The sequence below is a fragment of the Corvus brachyrhynchos genome, unplaced genomic scaffold, assembly GCF_000691975.1.
Source record: "Corvus brachyrhynchos isolate BGI_N302 unplaced genomic scaffold, ASM69197v1 scaffold220, whole genome shotgun sequence".
NCBI classification, from domain to species: Eukaryota; Metazoa; Chordata; class Aves; order Passeriformes; family Corvidae; genus Corvus; species Corvus brachyrhynchos.
In genome coordinates, this window is record NW_008236209.1 from 7851516 (window position 1) to 7869288 (window position 17773).

A 17773-nucleotide genomic window follows, 5' to 3' on the forward strand; every position below is an offset into this window, starting at 1 on the left:
TCCCATGTGCCTGCTGATGGAAACATCCCCCCCCGCCTTCGCCCCCTTCGCTCCTACCAGGCCAGGTTACGCATTTTGGAAAGTGCAGCCATGATAGAGCAAGTTCTCTCTCCCATTTTGCCCCGGCCTCGCGGTGTGACAGCTCCCGGGAGGTGTGCCTTCCCACCGGGAGCCACCCCCTTGCTGAATCATCGCTGAGCCGTGGTGTGCCTGCTGATGGAAACATCCCCCCCCGCCTTCGCCCCCTTCGCTCCTACCAGGCCAGGTTACGCATTTTGGAAAGTGCAGCCATGATAGAGCAAGTTCTCTCTCCCATTTTGCCCCGGCCTCGCGGTGTGACAGCTCCCGGGAGGTGTGCCTTCCCACCGGGAGCCACCCCCTTGCTGAATCATCGCTGAGCCGTGGCAGGACAGCTCGTCCGCCCGGGCAGCGGAACATTCCCCGGCCGAGCATGAGGCGGTGGTGAAGCTGACGCGAGGCAGAGACCTGTTAACATTCGGCTCAGGCGCGGGCGAGCGGCTGCGGGGGGAAAACCTTCCCGTTTCATGGCAGGGGGGGGAAAAGCAGCGGGAGCCGCGGATGCAGTTTTGAGCTCAAAAGCAAGACGTGCTCTGCTGTAAGGAACATCCCTTGTCCGACTGCCTGGTCCTGCAACTTCTGCCTCTCTGAAAACTCCCCTCTTGCGCAGATAGGATCAGCACCTGGCTCGGGGAGCAACGTGCGAATTCGTGGTGTTGTGGCTCTTAGCAATAGTCCTCTGTTGCGTTTGCGTGGAGAAGTGTATGAACAGTAGTGTGTCTGTGCTATTTGCCTAAAACTAGTTTATTTTGCACTGTTGGAAGTCATTGCCTTTGTTACTGCAAGGAAATAATGACTTAATCTTTTTGGGGCCTGGGGTACGATTGTGTCAGATGCTGAGGTGTTGCTAGGTGTCCCTGCCTCCATTCAAAGGTTGCCAAAAAGTAAGAGAGTGAGAGGTGGGATGAGCAATTTTCAGCTGGGGTGTATCAGGCAAGAGTAAATTGCAGCAGTTGTTGGACATGTAATATGATCCTGTAATTAGAGTGAGGTTATAGTCTATACCGTGTTGAAACTATCGAGTGTCTGAGTTGGAGCAGTCTGAATTAAACTAGTTATTCTGGGATTATGCAGAAGCAGAAGTAATGCAGTTAAAGTTTCCACAGAGCAGCTTCCATGGGGTTGCAGAGATGTTTTCCCCCTATGGGTCCTCCTTGTGGGTGTTTTGCTGTTAAGGTAGTATGTGGAGGCTGCAATGGTGCTGTTCTTCAAGTTGGAGAAATGCCTTACACGGCACAGTCCTGCTCCTTGGAGCTTAATTTACTAATGAATGTCCAAATCATGCATCTCGGTCCTGGGAGGGAAAAAAATCCTGAAGGGAGGACTTGGGGGTTCAGCTTTGTGCAGAAGTGAAGTACTTAAAAAGGACTGTCATTTGGTCTTAAAACTTCCCTGCCCCCATTACTCTCCATACCCCAAGAAAGATGAGTGTTAGCAAGTCTGGTGGAGAGCTTGCAGGCTGCAGTCTTTTCAGTGCTCCTGCCAGTGGGGCAGGATCTTCCTGGGGCAGCTTCAAGTAGCTCTGGTTTGCTGTTGGATTGTACTGGTGTGGAGCTGCACAGGCAGACCTGGGAGGCTGTGGAGAGTTACAGTGTGTGGGCACCAGCTCTGCTCACGGGTGCTAATTTCCCTTGGGTGTGTGTGCTTATATATATAGACATGGTGCATAGTTAAATGAAGTCATTTTAAAGTAGAGATGGCCCAGAAAAGTTTGAGAACTATTTTGGTGTTTTGAGTGTTTCTCTGAATACAATGGACTGTGCTGAAGCTTCTAGGTATTATGGGATGTACTTATAGCAGGAGAAGGAGCAGTCTGCTTTGGGCTCAGTTGGCCTTCCTAGGAGTGGCTGAGTTTTATGTATGCACCTGGTTCAACCTGTTTACAGCTGTGTGGCTGCTGCAGAGCTGGTGCTGCCTTATGGGCCTTTAGTGGGATATGTTGGCAGGGGCCCAAAGCAGACCTGGTGGTCAGCAAGGAAATTAGCCCCATGGTGCTGTAAACTGTCCTGCTCAGTGTCCTGCAGCATCTGGCCAGGTCAGCAGAATTCAGGGTGCCGCATCCTTTCCACTGCTGTGAGGGAGTGAGGGACCCACATGGAGAAAGAGGGAGTGGATCTAGACCTGTCATTCCTCCCTCCCAGTGCTGCAGGAAAGTTACTGACACTAGGGATACTGGGAGTTGTCCCTCTGAGATGTTGAATCCACACAGAGGATTTTTTTAGTGGTTTTTGTGCCCAGTTCCACTTCACAAGCAATGGGGGCCTGCTCTGCCCTCTTATTCTCTGTTGGGGAATGGCTGGCATTCTTAGAATTGTTATTCGTAGAATTTTATAGACCTAGAAATTTTCTCCTGGGCTTGTCCCATCTTGGCAAGAGGAATATGTGGAGCTTAGAATTTTGCACTTATGACGCCATCAGACATGAGGTTTTGAGGGGCTGTTCTGCACATTTAAGGGAATCTCAAAGTGCAACTTAAAAACCTGTGACTGCAGAGAGAGAGAGGCTGGCTTTCTTACTTTTTACAGCATAGCTTGCAAATCAATTTTGAAACTGGTGCTGTGGTAGAAGTGGTCCTGCTTCTGGCCTTTTTCTCCAGTCTCATCCATCCATGTGAATTAAGAATAATCTTGCAGAATAACAAGGAAAAAAAAAGATGCTAATTTGAGCCATCACTCTGCTTCTCCATGTGGCCACAGAAATGGTTGTGTTGGCACAATGACTTGGGGGGCCCAGGCAGGACAGGATGAGACTGGGCCACAGCATAACTGCGTTGCTTTCTGGCAAATGGATCTTCCTAAAGGCACAAGTCAAACCATGGGCTGTCCTAGTCACCAATGCCTGCAGCCTAGTCAGGAGCCTGCAAACAAATGAAGATTTTCTTTGTGGCTAATGCAGGCAGAGGTGAAGATGAGGAATCTACAGTCAGGATTTGGTGACTGATGCCCACAGTAGGACACCCCTTCTATGCTGGTGGTGGCCACTTGGCTTTGTCAGTGGAGTGAACCATTGCATGACTCAGATGTGTTGGGCAAGAGTATAGAGCATTCATAAGAGCAGGCTTTTTGGACCATGAACGTACTAGAAGTCACGTGTGGAAACTGAGTACTAGAAACACAAGGCTGATCACTGAGAGGGAGGCTGAGCACTGAAAAGCTCAATTTGCTTGGATCTCAGTATCCAAAGGTAGTCATAGGAGTGATGGCTCTCTTGGTGTGATTTGAGAACAGTGCAAACATCCAACCAAAGAACTGCCACCTCAGACAGACACGGCATCCTGCATTTCCATTGCCCAGATCCAGCCTCCCAGCAGCCATCAGGAAAAATGTGAGAAAAATCTATTCTCATTTTGTGATACTTTTGCAGAATGCTAGAAAACCTTGGTTGGGGAGCAACTGCAGGCTGGAAGCAGGGAAGAGAGAATGTCTTCATTGAACAGTGTGTGTTTGCTCTTAAAATCCCTTAAAAGCTCTGAAGCTCAAGCTTGCTTGATTTACTGTGTTTGCCGTATGTAATATTTCAGTGAGAAGTTTCAATTCAGTGTGGCTGAGTTGATGCAGGAGTGCCTTTTTAGGTGATAGGGATCCACTTACCCATGTGTAATGTACTGGTTTGTTTTTTAGACTGTTTTTTTGGGGCGGGGCGGGGGGGAGAGTTGTGACTTCTTTTTAATTGGTGTAGTCCAGACCTCTGGGCAGTGCATGCATCCATCTCTAGGGCAATGCTCAGGTTCTAATTTTTCATATGATTTAAGCACAGACTTGTCTCTTTTGCTGAAACACAGTCTTTACACTGGAGCATTTATAATAAAACATTTTGTCGTTCTCTGTTCACCTCTAATGCAACATTATAGGTACCCCAGACTTTCTATCTATGTCTGCTGCTGAAATGGAATTCCTTATCATGCTAAGTATAGAAATTTCGTTTGTTTTCTCCAGATTCCCATGTGTACAAAATTACTGCCCCTGGCTAGATGATTTACCTGAATTTGTGCTTGTTATGCATTTGCAGTTGGGCACTTCTTGCCTGTTAAGCTATGCAGTGCATGTTGTTCTTTTAAAAGGTGTATATCCTCCTCTTTTTCCATGCCATCTTGCAGGAAGGATTGTCTACCCAGAGTGATATTATCGTCTCCCATTTTAAATGGTGTCAGCAGATACTTGTTTTTTCTCTTCTCCCATTCTGAAGCTCAGTACTCACCATGGGAATGAGTCCTGTTGTATTACTGACATGGAACAAATCTGTGTCTTGGCCTTCAAATTATATGGCCTTGCTGAGTGAAGGGGAGGGCCTTGGGAGCCCAAATAAAGGTGCCAGGATCTGTTTGCCTGGGGATTTTTTTGTAAAAGCACGTAGGCTGATAGCAAGCTGAAAAAGCGGTGGCCTTCTGAGCTGGATTTTTTATGTCTGAGGGCTTCTGAATGCATAAAATCAGAGAGAATGTGTCTGTGTAATCCGATCTGCTCTTGAAAGCCTTGTGGAGGGCTGCATGCTGCAGACATGAGCTGTGTCAATAAGAACTCTATTCACCCTCAGAAAACAGCCTCGTGATCCGGTTTGACTGGCAGGCTTCCTAAGGGAGAGCCTTTTTTTGAGAAAGAGCTCCGATTTTTTGGCGGTACTTCTGTCTGCCTTTTTGGATTCTCACTTATTGTTCTTTCCTTGGAGTGATAAACTTGGATATTTTTGCTGGAAGCTTGTTGGGGCAGAGGGAGGATTTCATGTAGCGCTGTAACCAGGAGTGTGGGGTGAGTGTCCTTCCTTGCAGTGCAGCCCCTCTGCCAAAGCCGTATTTATGAGCATGAAGGTAAGGGATTTAAAAGAATATGAGGTAGGACTAGAGGTCTCTGTGTGCAGGAGATTGTACCATACACTTGTGCTTGCTCAGGGTACTGTCTTGCAGAACAGTGGCACAAAACACCCATCCTTGTAAAAGTCTTGGATGTAATGCACAAAACGTGTGGTTGTGCATGCTTATGTGCTTTTTTTCCCCTTGGTTCTGCAGATGTCTGTGTTACCCAGAAGTGTTGCTGGGTGAAATTCTGCTTTTGGTAATGCTGCCATAAATCTGCTGTGAAGGCAGTGTTGTACTAATGGCTGTAATTTTCTGGTTGCTATTATTTATTAAAAAAAAAAAAAATCACGCAAGGCAAAAATCTAATTCTGCTTTATGAAGTGTTCTACACCTGGCATGTAATCTTTTAAAATCTTGTAGGAAAAATCTGCTTGACCTGGTAAAATGATACTTACGAGATTTGCTGAAAGCAGAATTTTAGTCAAGAATACCAGGTTCTGAGCTGCTGTTAAGTGTGTAGCATTTGTGTAAATGGCATTTTCTGCTGCATTACATGTGTGATATTTGGTGTTTGCTCTGCTGAGGTCTTAAAGCCATTCTCTTTGGCACTGAGTTACTGGCTTTAACAAAAGAGATAACGGACTTTCAGTTTTGCATGTTTCATTTTTTTTCTTCCAAGTCCTTTGGTCTGTCACTTTTCTTAAATTTTCATGTCCTTCATCAAGTGATGATTTGAAAATTAGCTCATCTGTATGTCTTTCTGGGTTATTCTTGTAGCTGCAAATGAAAGCTTTAAAATATAATTAGAATGTAATATGCACAAACTCAAAAAAACCAAAACCAAACCCAACAAAAAATGAAATAATGCAAAGCTATTTAAGAGAAATGCAGTTATGTTTTGAGCCAATTGAGGCTTGACTAAATTTCTCAGAGTTCTCTGGTGATGATGCAGTAAAACCAAAATTAACTCCTGAAACATGCCTGTCCCGAGTCAGGCTGGTGAAAATGGAGAGAGCCACTAAGGGAAGGGTAGTCTTGTTGGGGAGCCTGTCCCTGTGCGGTTTGCAAATGGATCTAGCATTTGGGGTGATTCCTGCAGTTCCATTTCCCTGGCTCTTCCCAGCTGAATCCCCTTCAGTAAAGGCCTGATCTTGCCTACAACAGCTTTAATAACAAACTGTCTGTTTTAGGTGGGATTGGCCCCTGAGCGAACAGTGTGCAGACCTTGGCGGCCATGGACAGGGCAAGGGTGGGCAGGAAACGCCGGCTGCTGCTCCTCTTAGTGTGGGGAGGCTGCAGTTGGATGATTTATTTTTACTTCCTGTTCCAAATCTGTTTGGGTCAAAAGTAGAGGTGTTTTTCCATATTAAGATGTTTGGCTTCATTCTGCTAGGCAGCAATAAATTTCACACAGTGCACAATGCGTTTCTTATATTTCAGAGACACTTTATTGCTGCCTTTGACTTTTAATTTGGATGGTGAAACCTTTATTAGTGCTTTCTTTGTTGCACGACCTGCTTTTCAAGGAAAACAGAAAGCTTTTCTTTTTGTCCTCCTTTCCTTCTGTTTTGGGAAGAGCCTTTAAAATATATCACAGGTCTGTAGCTGAGCAGAGGGAGGGAGCTTGCAGGTCTGTCTGCCATGCCTGGCTCCTCAGCAGGCTCACAGGGAGACAGGGACACCTCAGTCTGCTTCTCTGCTCCTGGAGTTAATTAGGATGCTGGGACTTAATTCATTAGTGCTTGTGTAGCGTTTGGTAATGTTCTGGTGGAAGGTTCTGGGACTGTGTGGTGGTTAGATGTGGTTGTGCAATGCAGGGCTGTGATACTGGGAGGAGCCCGTGTGGGTTAATGGACCAGCTGTTAAAGTGGTCCTAAAGGCTGAAATGGTGAGCTGTCAAACATCCCCATGTCATTGATGGGAAATCCTGCCTGGTAAAGGACAAGCTCTGAGCCATGGCTGACTTCCAGGCTGCTGCTGGGAGTTGTTCTCCAGAGCACTGGGTTAGTCCACAGCATGCAAAATGTTACTGCAGGCCATAGGGTGCAAAACTGATGGAGAAGAGAGAATTGGGCTCTTTGGGCTCTTCCCTGTTTGGGCAGCAAAGGTGTTTGGGTTTCACTCCCCAAAATCTGGTCAAAACTCTTAATCAATGCTGGTCACTCTTCTTAAGTTGCTCAGTTGCAGGATCTTCTGTTCTGCAGCCAGCAAGTCAGGATGGATAAACCTTTTTATAAGCCATACCAGGTATCACTGGGCTCCTTTCAAGTATAGTGTGAACATTTTTATATAAGTAGTAATAAGCAGTGCTGGCCTGGGGGCTTGTATTGCATTTTCAGATACATTTCAGTGAAGTTATTTTTGAAGTACAAAAAAGAAACAGTAGCATGGAGCCCTCCACAGGGTTACAGGTGGTTTATCCTCCTTTCTTTTAAACCTCCAGATGGTGGAGTTGTATCCGACTGAGGAAGTTGGAGTGTAGAGGTGTTTTGTGAAGCCTCTATGCCCTTAGGCAGACTGCCCAGGTTTTGGCACTGGCATCTCCACCTTGCGTTTGCACTTGACTCGTGGATCCACAAACACATGCCTCCATTCTGTGTACTCTGCTTGTTCCTCAGACCAAGTCCATCACTGATGAATTTGGCTTGACTGATTACTCAGTGAAGCACTTGGTGTGACAACTTCAGTGCCCTTCATTAAGCAGAGCCTTGGTAATGAGCTAACGTTGGCGGTGTCCCAAGTGCCCAGGCGTGGTCTGGCTAATGAAGCAGCACCTTTCCCATGGTGCTTGAGGAAGCTGCATTTCAGGTCATGTAAATAAGGAAACCAGAGTGGGCTGCTCTCCTGCAGGATGAACGGCAAGCCGTTTCCCTCCTGCATCTCCACAGTGAGGTGACACCTCCCCTGCTGCCTCTGGGTACAACCAGTCTCTCCACCTTGCTCAGAAGTGCAGGCAGGTTGTTCCCACTCCTCCCCATGCCTGCACTGCGCACTCCCTTGGACCAGTCTGCCCAGGGCACCTCTCTTGGGTGGCTCTCACACGGGATTGACCACCTTCATCATGATTTTCAGGGTCTGCAAAGCAGTAGGTTGAGTAGTTGTGATCCATGTTTCTTCTAAGACTGTGGAGATGAATATGGCATGTAGGGTGGATTCTGTATGAGGTTTTATAGACCTTGCTGAAGGGAGAGACTTGCTGGGTTGAGGACTCTCCAGCTCTGTGACTGTGTTGTAATATGACTCATTCAGTAGCTGACACTCAGGTACCAAGGTTGGAATGAGGATGCTGCTGCCAAACGCCAAATTCTTTCTGTGCCCTATGTTAGGTGGAAGGTTATCCTTCTGACAAGACCTTGAGATCTATTCATAAGGTACAGGGAAGCTTCTGGTGTGCTTAATAACAGATTTATTTATTTTCTGTACAGTGCTACCTGTGTTGTTTTTCTAGAGATACCTGGATTTCTGAATTCGGCCCACGTGTAGAGACTGTTGTAGATGCCCGTAGTTGGGTGGTGACACCATTTTGCATGCCAGCTTACATGATAAAGTTTTCCCCTAGGTCTTGGAACTTTTTATGGGGAACGTGTGTATTTGGGAGAATTGTGGAAACCTCTTGACAATGGGGCATTGCCAAGGCAGAGCCATTGGCTGCTTGAGCTCCCAGGCTGTGCCAAGTGCTCTTGGCTTCATGGGTGCCATGAGGAGCTAAGCCTCCTCTTTCATGCACTTCATATGGTTTTTGGCACTGAAAAATGTGTTCTCTTTCCTCACTGCTGCTGTCCTCTTCCTTCTCCTTCGTCAGTCTCATGAATGCTTGTCCTGGCTGAGGGAGAGGGCAGGAATGATGCCTGGGCCGATGCTGCCTGTGTTTGGGTCAGCTGGAAAAGGTGGTGAAAGTGGAGCTGGAGGATGCCCAGTGCTGTAGGAGAGTGTCTGCATGGGTGAGGCTGAGTCAGTCACTGGTGACCTTTTGCAAGGTGCTGGGGTTTTTTGGTTCAATAAAACACTCTAATAATTATGTACTAATTAGAAAAATGCTTAGAGCATCCATTGCATAAGGCTGTGAGCTAAGGCAGGTGCCTTTTAGCAGCAGTAATTCCCTTTTGTTTCAAAAAGGACTGGACAGTTGAGTTGGACTGATCCCATGCAGCGGCAATTCACCATACATTGTATTTCAGATAACTGCCCACTGATTTCAGTTTTGTGAGTATGTGGATGTGTTGGCTTGACTTCCCAATGTAGGGACCAGGAGAGCAAGTGGGGAATGCCACAGTCCAGCCAAGCATGCCAGATTTGGGACTGAGTGGCAGTGATTTGCAGGTTTTTTGACATGGAGTTCCCTCTCTCTCAGTAAAATGTAGATTCAAACACTTGTGAGATGTTTTTTTAGCACAATCATTCATGATGTTCAGCAGCAAACTTGACTGGTGTCTTGCTTGTCTGATGGCTTTCTTTTGAGCATCCTTAGATATTTCCCTGTCGTGATGACTGGGGAGAGGGATTTTACAACTGAACTGAAACTTAAATTTCAAAAGGAGTTTTTTCTCATGAAAATAAATCTGTGTTTGGCTTTGCTGCTGTTAACTGTTCTCTATCTTCAGTTTGCTGGTGCTGGCTGTAAAACCATTAAATTCCTAGTGGGGTAGTGCAGAGCAGTGTCTTCAGTTTGAATCTGAATGTTAGTGAGGAGCAACTCGAATTTAAAATCAAGTTTTGGTCACCAGCAACAGACACTTTTTTGTTGGTCCCGTGTGCCTGCGACACGTGCTAGTGCTGTGGCATGTTCTGCGCTGGCGAGTGTCAGCTCCTTCTCCCTGGCAAAGCCCAGGGCTGAAGACCACTTTTTCCATCTGTGGGAGTGACACTACTGCAGCACAAGTGAGACTTTCCCCTTGCCTGTTGATAGGCAAAGAACCCATTAGGATTGCAGAAACTTATTCACAGACTTAAGCAGCAATTGTAAGCATCCTATCTTCCTGTTTTTTTAGGTTAAACTAACACTACAAATACTTTATTTTATAAGACTCCTAATACAACAGAATTGTCAAGGGGGAGAAGTCCACTGTGGTGATTATTGTACAAATATAATAACTTTGTGATAGGCAGACAGTGAGGCTGACTACAAATGGGAGTGATTCTGGGAGGAAGGTAAAAAACCTTAATATTCTGAATGATAGATGAATGAATTTAAATTCATTTAATATCAGTAATCTTTGTATTATTAACCATAATCTGCTTCTGAGAAGCATACGGATGTGGCTTCTTTTTTTTTCCCAGCTCTCTGTAGAACTGCAGTAATAAGAACAGAGTGTTTCTCCTGACCTCTGCCTTTAGACTATGAGCTCCCAAGGGCACACATTTTTCTTCTGTATTTTTGGACAGCATTTGCAGGTAGTGAAAGCTGCTACAAATAAATAGCAAATCTGGGAGCATGTTACCATAGTCCCAGATCATTTAGCAAGGGACTAATCCTGCATGATGCTTACAGGAGAGTGAAACAAGGGCTGCAATCTACTATCCTTGCGTGGGTGGTTTTAGGATGGTCTTAAACCTGTGTTGCAAAAGAGATTCTCAGTAAGGTGATCTAAGGAGGAAACTGAAAGTGTGCAAGAGGGTTCAGGCTGCTGTAGTTTTGGATACACAACTTTCTAGATGGTTTACCAGAGGGGAGGTACAAATGCAATGGTATCAATGAATTTGATGTAGTATTGTTAGCTGGATTGTGGAGGTGAGGAGGCAAGACTAGCTTTAGGATTGTTGTTGGGAGCTTTCAATGTGGGAAGAGAATGCCGTGGCACATCCAGCATCTTTGGGTGGGAGGTTATCACGATCAACCTCATGTATTCCCCTCTTCTGAGGGAGAGAGCTGGTGCACGTGAGTTTAGGTTTCTGTAGGAATGTGATGTTGCTCATCCTGGAGATCCAGACAACCAAAATGAGAGAATTAAAGCATGAGATCTGCTTGCTTATGACCTGAATCCCCTAATCACAGCCCTGTGTAAGTGAAGGTCTTAGGCTGGGTTGAGTAGAGGGCGTCTCCACCCAAGAAAATGTACATCTGCCCTCCACCTCCCAGAATTAGAGCTTACTCCTGATGAAATGAAGTTTTAAGAACCTTAAACATTGCCTTAAACCAGATCTGCTGTTTGCAACATTGCTTCCCCTGTGGCAGGCACATAGTGAAGGCATGGTGAAGAGAGGTGTGTGCTACCTGAGCTCCGTGTCCTCAGGACACCTACCCTGGGTGCCAGGAAGTGTATCCTGGTGAGTCCATGCCTTCTGGACCTGGTCTTTCATTTGAGGGCTTGGATTAGAGCCTTAATTGTATGTAAGTGTGATGCTACTTACGGAAGTAACATTGAGGCAGTTCATGCAACAGGGTGGCCACTTTCACTGACCCTGTAATTTCCTTTTGACTGTGGCTGTTTTTCCTAGGGTATCCCACTAATGCCAAGACAGTGGTAATCCCATGCTTTTCAGCATGGTGTTCAGTTTATTCCGGGTTGTAAGACTGAAGCTAGTGATGTAAGACTTGCTGGGTTTTTTTTTTTCAAGTAGGTAGCTAAACTGAAAAATCAATTTTTAAAAAAAGGAAGGAATTTACTCCATTTTGCGTGTTTTCAGCAAAGAAGAATAGAAAAAATTGTCAGCACATTTTTGGCATGGAGATGAAGGGAAGAGCATATTTTTATGGAAAGATGTGTAATTTGTTTATTTATTAAATGAGAGGTAGAGATGTTTCAGCTGAGGGTGGAGGAAAAAAGAAAAGGGAAAAACAAGGGAAGAAGTCTAATGTTCTTTGCCTTTTGTAAAGAAATGCTTCAGTTTTTCTTTTGAAGCAGTCTGGAAATTCAGGTTAGTCACTGTAAAGCTGAATAAATAATTTCTCTAAAAAGCACTGCCTAGGTTGCATGCATAGCAGGTAGAAAGACAGGTTAAAATATTTTATAAAAGGACTTTAAAGCATTTTTGGCTCAAATCTGTGGTACTGTAAACTGAGGGAGAACCTCTGATTTTTCTGTTACCTGAGAATCTGGCTTTCGGTTTTAATCTCTTTTTCTCTCCTTCCCCTCCTCCTCCTGTGATATGAAAGGTGTGTTTGTATAGAGGATTTCTTGCAGCATATATTCAAGGACTATTTCAGAGCTCAGAGAATTTGATCCAAAGGCTCCTCCTAGCCTTGATGGAGTTTTGCTTTTACACCTCCTGTGAACTAGGGGAGTATTGGTTTAGCACTGTGTCAGATACAGATAACTGGGGTTTTGAACATCCACCACAAACACTTAACAGACCACTGTGCAAATGTTTTTGAGAGCTAGCAAAACCCTGTGTTGTTGCCTGAAGGTTGAATCCACAGCTAGCTGCCTTCTTGGAATAAGCAGATAACAAATTAGCTACTAATATCTTATTTGTGGTTTGATATTCCTACTGCTGCTACTGATGTGTGACTGGAGTCGAGGTTTTTGGGTCACAAGGTGGAGTGCAGGAGCTAGATCCTGCTCAGTGTTGACACCCTGTTTGTATGTATTTTTGGGCAAGATAGGACAAGCTGTTGTCCATCCATCTCTAGCCTGTGCCTCCTGCATACTGGCCTCATGGAGTGGGGACAGCAGGGACCAGGCCATGTGTGGCAATATAAAGAAGCCATAAGCCAGCTCGCTCTTTGTACCATTGCAGCAGGTCACTGAGCTGTGCTTGGTAAGGTGCTGTCAGAGGGTGATGTGGTATCTGGTTGAAGTCCTTCGTGTTCAACTGGTGTCCTGGCTTCTGTTTCTGACAGAGGATGAGTAAGTGTTCAAGGCCAGGTTGGATGGGGCTTTGAGCAACCTGTTTTAGTGGAAGGTATTCCTGCCCGTGACAGAGGCATTGGAAATAAATTATTTTTAAGGTTGGTTTCATCCCCAACTCTTTTATTGTCACCTTTAGATGAAGCTGGATATACCAGACTTGGCTATGGTTTCAGTGTGAGGCCAGAGCTGCTTCTGAGAAAACTTTGGGGACTGTTGATTTAAGGTTCATGTCCTTTTGGGTGAGCTCTAGGGTAAGGATTCAGCTTTCAGAAAGTACTGTGTGTTTTGTTTGCTTTTTGGCTTTTGAACACATGTGGTTTTTAAGAACAATCAGTTCTGAGGGAGCCTCCTGTCAATAATTGTTGGTATTTGTGTAGGATGATCAAAAGAGTCTCAGCAGGCTGAAGGGGAGACTGAGCATAGATAGGCCCACATTGGAGTCCTGTGTGTTCGCTGTGCCCTTAAGGTATAGGATTAAGCTTGCAGAAAAGGAACGAGGTCAGGTCTAGACCAAGAAGTAGACTCTGGAATCCAGCCAAGAGTGTAAGTAAGGTTTTTTCTGTAACAGCATCCTAGATGTGGCAGTTGTGTTGACTTAGCTGAAATGAGGCTGACATCTGTAGGTCAGGCCTGATTAAAAGAGAAGGAGGGTGGAGAATAGCTCTGCAGAGTAAAGAGGATTTAAAGATAACAGTGGGGGGAGATGCATGACCCTGACTTGCAGAATTTGGGTTGGTCTTGGGAATCTTGCTGTGCCTGGGAGCAGGGGCCTCCTGGTCCCCTGAGTTCTCTGTGAGCCCCAGGACACTGTGGCTGCTGCTCCAGTTCATGGATGTCTTCTGACTGATCCCTTCCCCCTGAGTCTGACTTTTTGGATAGAAGTCTGACTTAAGCTTTCCTCTTCTGCTGTTCAAGGGAAGCCTCCCACACAAACCTTTGGCTTGGTGTAAAACCCTACTGTGATGACAACACCCACCCCTCACTTTGTTGTGTTGGAGGGTTTAAGTGTCTGGGTCTCCTGCTTGGTGCAGATGAAAGGTGCCGTAGTGCTGTGCTGTATGCTGGAGCATTATGTGCTGGAAGCTGCTTCAGAAAATGTTTCTGTGCTCCTTTTGACCTCCATTGTGGCTTCCTGCCCAAATTCAGTTGTGCTGGTGGCTGAGGCTGTTGGAGGCTGTTTCTTTTTTGAGAGAGAAGGAAAGAGGAGGGTGATGGCACTTCAGAAGCAGTAACCCCATACTTTGGTAGAACAGCATATTGTGCCCAAAACTGTGCTTCATGATCATTAGCTGCTGCTTACACATTGAGTATGTTGCTCTCGGAAGTGCTCTGACACCAGGGATGGGTGAGGTGACACTGCCAACAGTAGTATGAAGGAACATGCCACCTCCAGGGTCAGGAATGTAATTTATATGTACTTCTTGCTTGGAGACCTTCAGGAGCTGGTCTGCTGTTCTGATTTTTTTCCACAATGATTCCTTTCAGCCTTTCAGAAAAAATGGCTTGTTTGATTAGATGAACACTTCTGTGGTATAAATCAGAAAGGAACAGGGTGCTTAGCTTCTTCCTGAAGCAGGAGTTTTAGTTTCCAAATGAAAAACTTTCTTAGTGTGATAAAAATAGAGAATTACTTTATGGGGTAAGTACTTGCTTCCCTCCTGGCTCTGCTGGGCAGCCTTCAGCCGGGAGGAAGTGGGGAAATTACCCTCAGCTCCCTTGGACCACAACCAGTCCTAGTGGTTTTCCAGTGAAGTAACTAGAGTTACACCAGACCTGTGCTTTAGCCCTTCAAATTTAAGGGATAAATGAATCCATATGAAAATTGAATTTTAAATCCTGCCAGGTGTGGTGTCCCTCCCTGTAGGACCTGCAACCTGTGTGGCACTGCATCATGAGGCGCAGGCCATGTTGAATGGTGAGATTAATCACATTGGGGTGCTCGGTCCAGCTAAGCAGCACGTATAGCTGTAGTCACCACTCACATCAGTCATTTAATAACTTTTATATTTAGAGAAATAACTGCATATGCAGTAGTGCCCTTGCTTAGAATTCTGGGCGTCTCTGTAAGGAGATGGGCAATTATTTGGTGATTTTGTAGAAAATAAATTATCTTGGCCTTTATTCTGGTCCCTAAATTCATTTTCAACTGTGACAAGAGCCAGGATTTAAGCCTGGGTCTCCCAAAGTAAAATGCAGTTAATTAGCCCACTCCATCATGTAGCCTTCTCTGTTAACAAAGGCAGTATGCTCAGCCAGACAGCTCTTGCTCACAAGTGATGCTCACCTTTTGTATGGCAGAGTGTGCGTGCTCAGAGCCCGGAGTCCTTGTTTGCATCCCTTTTCAGCAGTGCTTCTTAACCCCTCTGTGCTGCCCCATTGTAGTGCTGCCTGTCTCCAGTTGCGAGACTGCTGGCACCAGGATGTGTTTAGGTTTGAATGATGGTTTGTGTTACTGGCAATGACTGTGGAGTTTTACCAAGGCCAGAGACTGCTGCAGGGTAAAGGAGAAGAGGGTTTCTACCCCGAGGAGCTTGTAGCCCTCAGGGTGATGTGACATTAGTGTTGTTAACTGTAAACTGTGAACAGGGTTCAAGCAATGTTGGGGAGCAAAGTGAGACAGTTAAAACAGCTTGATTTCTGAACTGGAAGAAGGATGTGTGAGCTATTTTCTGGGGTCCTGGCTTGCTGTTCCCACCAGACCAGATCTCCTCACTGGCTGGAAGCTTGTTTGCATCAGACACTGATAAGCAGGAGCTCAGCACTGAATGCTGCTGCGGTGGATCAGGTGTGGGGAAATAAACCAGCAAGAAAGATGAGTTGCTGGGGGACTCTGCTGCACTGCTCCTGGCAGATCAGGGGATGTGTTAGACATTTTTGTTTGCCATCTCCCCACTGATTTGGGTTCAGAGGCTGGGGTGAGGCAGGGTGCTTCCTGAGCAGGGCAGGCTGTTGTAAAGTTTTCCTAACTGGCCACTGACCTCAGGGAGATGACTTAATTCTGTTCTTCTGCAAAGGAGTTGCTTGGGTTAAATGTCAAGAACTTTGAGTTTTGCAGTATCATGATATTGTATAGTTTCAAAATACTATTTTTTTCCTTGTGTGAATATATAATAAATAGTCAAATAAATTTGACTGTTGTACCTGCAATGTTACAGGATTTAGCAAACTGGGGAGAGGGACAGTCCTTATTCTAGGTATAACTATTGGCTGTAGTCTGTAAGAATGTGTCTGCAGTTTAAAAAACATAGGGCCTTATTTTCAGATTCTGTCATCTAATTAAACCCAGGCTCTTCAGTACTTGGCTGCTTCCTGAAGACTGCACTCACTGATATTGTAATCCAGAGCCTGTGTATGCATGTAGTGCCATGTGGTTGAATGCAATCCTTGCACAAATAATCATCTGTATGTAGATACTAGAACGTGAACAGTGATGTCTGTGTGAGTGGATAGCAGGTCACAACCCCCTGAAAATAGAAGCATATTGATGTTGTTAGCAAAAGCTGTGGAGCATGTTTTCCTTGAAAATTGTTATTCAATGTTGTCCTTGCTGTCTTTTGAATTAAACATACTGTAAGAGTTGGTTTGCTGGAACTTCGACTGTCTGGAGCACTGGATATTGGGTAGTCATTATTAACAGCCAGAGAAGGTAGCATGACCTACTGAACAGACAGCAAGATGCATAGACGCTAGCAGCAGGGAAATCTAAGACAACGCATGGAAAAATATGTACAAGTTAAAACTTGCGCAGCCGGCCCTTATGCAGCAAATAAAACAAGGTCTTACTGACCTTGGCAGCTGTACATGGCAGTCTTTGCATAAGAATGACTTGTGCTTAATATGCTAGAGAAATTATTCAGGGACAAATACTGCTGTTTTCTGTGGTAGTGGGGACAATGTCGTCTTCCACCTCCAGTCGCAACACAAATGCATTGCAGATGGGGTACAAGGAGGACCCGACCCTCTTCAAGCACAGACAGTTCTGCTTCCCATGGCCTAGAAAAGGAGATCTGATACTGTCGTCCTGGCAAAGCTGGATCCAGTGCTGTATAGCAGCCACCTTTGAGACTGGCAGTGGCTGGATAGAAAAGCAGCATGATGAGTGTCTTCCATGATTAGTCTGTGCAGTTTGTGTCTGCTAATAAGAGATCTGCTAGACTTGGAGATCAGAGGGGCACTTTGCTCTTCCTGTTGTGCTTTGTGGAGGCAAACAGGGGGACTAGACCTGCAGGCTGGTTAAATGCCAGGAGATACCAAGCCAGTCGGGCATTTCCTGTGGCCCAGTGCTTGCTTGCAGTTCTTGGACAGACTCAGCTCTCACCCACTGTTTGGAGTGAGCAGGAATTGCAAGGTGGCAGTGGGACAGATGGATGGTGAGCTGGCTGGAGTCTCTGCTGCCTATGTCCTGGGGCCCAGCCAGTCCCCATGCCACCACCATGGCCAGGTCTGCGCCTGTGCATCTTGACCGGTGGTGTTGCTTACTAAATCTTGCTACTTACTACTGCTATTTCTCATGGGTTTTTTCCTTCCTCTTCTACTGGATAGATCAGCCCCATAAATGTCCATGTTCAAGAGCAAAGCTATCTTGAGTGTTTGGCAGAGCAGGGTCTCCAAGGTCTCTCTATCAGGAGAGAGCCAGAGACGGTGTTTGTTGATATTGATCATGGGAAATGAAATTAATGCGGGTATAAAGTGTTAAATGTTAAATTAAAATGTGAGATTTAGAGGCAGTCAATAGATCAATTCTGAGGCTGGGATGAAATGCTCAGACTTTCAAACAATAATCAGATTTCCGATAAAATCTCACTGTGTGTAATTAAAGGGGTTGAAATACTAAATCAGATATTAAGGGAGTGGTATTTAGATGATGTTGAAAGAACAAAGATCCAGACAAAAAGAGCCCTCCTGTCTGCAGGCAGAGCTCAGGCTGGGCAGAAATAGCGTGGAGCTCAGGGGATGTGCTGATCTAGCAATTAAAACTGCGAAGAGAAGAGGATGATGGGAAAACTGCATAAATCTACATTGCTGAACATCTGCCTGGATGGAGATGAGACCATTTGGACCTCATAGCTCCCTTGTAGTCTGATAACACTTCTTAGACCTTGGTCCATCCACA

General features: G+C 45.5%; 1 protein-coding gene across 6 annotated transcripts in view; it reads left to right on the plus strand.

The window, feature by feature from the left end:
• Positions 1-406: 406 nt before the first annotated feature.
• The window catches only part of MBNL3 (muscleblind like splicing regulator 3), a 93654-nt gene continuing 76287 nt past the window's right edge, over positions 407-17773 (plus strand). For 2 of the 6 annotated variants that reach the window (XR_001864956.1, XM_008641952.2), the window contains exon 1: positions 408-616. The gene's annotated coding sequence lies outside the window, so the exon portion shown is untranslated. Of the gene's footprint in view, positions 617-17773 lie in introns of all 6 variants that reach the window. The other 4 variants (XM_017743254.1, XR_001864954.1, XR_001864957.1 and 1 more) reach the window with 4 other exon arrangements.